Raw genomic sequence first — 1,804 nt, forward strand, 5'->3', positions numbered from 1 at the left:
AAGCTATAAAGTCAGAAGTCCGTTTGGATGCTCAAGTCCATTTGGGAAGATTATCAGGAAAAGTCTGGAGGAGAATTTTGATTTCAGAGATCTATTAGCAAGATGGGGATTGGAACGACAAGCAAACTGTGGACATGTGCTACAGTGACTGACAGCTTCGAAAAATCATTTGATACTCACTTTGTCAGTTCAGGACTGTTATGGCAATATTTAGTAATTCAATCCTGACTAAGCCTTTACCAACCAATACAGGTCTTCTTTGTATTTGGCTTTTGTTTAATAAAGCTTTTAATGGGAACCCTCAGGGGCAAGTTGCTTTGGAAAAGGCACACTGGCAAATGCTGAGGCCCTGTTTGCAGCAAACTCTTAAGAGAGAAACCTTAAAATAAGGACCCAAGTAAAACTGGATATTTACAGACCAGACATATGCCGGCTGACCTGCCTAAGTATAGAACACTAGAGGAGCATTCAGATTTGTTTCCTGTATAAGTATCTGGAACTGATGAGGTGATGTTTACACAAATGTGAGTATGAGGTCACTGAGATATTTTTACCAGATATATAGATACATTACTAATTCTTTCCCCCACAGGTCTTGAAGAACTACAGAATATATAAAATATTATACTCCTTTCTCAGCCTATACACTGCTGTGTTTCTCATTATGGAGAAAAAGAGCTTAAAAATCGAACACCTTGCCTTGGTTTTACTTTTTGAGCTTTGGGAACAAAATAAGCAAGAAAGACCATTTTTGCAAATATCCTTATCCTGTCCAAAGAAAGAAGAAGAACATAATGTTGATGACCTTTCTCTTATGGCACGACACATATAAGCTATGTTGCCACTTTCACAATGAGATTTCTGTCTACAAGTGTCCTTTCCTTCACTGTTGTGTCATCTCTTAGTGCAGCGTTCAGCACCTATGAAAACCTAGCACCGTTCTGCTGTACAAACCAAAAAAATCTATGCAAAGATGTGAAGTTACATACTACAATGCTTGCCTGTAACCTAAGTCAGCAAAGCAAGCAAATAATTTTTGTTCATTTAATTATATGATGGATGGAGAAAGAAGATACTGAAAATGAGCAGCTGAGGGGAAAAAAAATCATTCTATGTTGTGAAATTCCCCAAGAAAATTGAGGGTTAGAAGCCCCACCAACAACATAGGAAGCCATAAGCCAATGCAGAGAATTCTGAATAATCTTTGGAAGCCCCTTCCAAAAAGTGTTAAGAATTTGAAGAAAGATAGAGAGAAGCTGGATGGGAAAATTGAGGGTTAGAAGCACCACCAACAACATAGGAAGCCATAAGCCAATGCAGAGAATTCTGAATAATCTTTGGAAGCCCCTTCCAAAAAGTGTTAAGAATTTGAAGAAAGATAGAGAGAAGCTGGATGGGGGTGGGCAGGTCAGTATATTAATGAGATATCATTCTTTTCTTTTCAATTTTAACATTGCTAAAATTAGTTGATTGATGTATAGTCATGCTGGGTTATACGTGAGTAAATGCAGGATAAACCATGTGATGCAATCCCCTCAGATTTCACAAGCAAAGGCTTGGCTGAGCCAACAAAACACCCCGAGAGGAGGCGTCCAAGGAACACCTTCATGGAATCTGAAGTCATGCTGGGAAGTCAACTCCAAACACTTAAACCCTCAGGGGTTGCCTATACTGTGGACTGCTGCGTAGAGTTACCCACGTTCACTTTAAACAATCTACCTCCGGGCATGAGGGGGGCTCGCTCTGGCAGACCAAAGCTTTGTACAGGCTGAGAAATACTCTGCTGAGGAGCAGGTTCCTGCTG

Source organism: Buceros rhinoceros, unplaced genomic scaffold (genome assembly GCF_000710305.1).
Source record: "Buceros rhinoceros silvestris isolate BGI_N320 unplaced genomic scaffold, ASM71030v1 scaffold43158, whole genome shotgun sequence".
Taxonomy (NCBI): Eukaryota; Metazoa; Chordata; class Aves; order Bucerotiformes; family Bucerotidae; genus Buceros; species Buceros rhinoceros.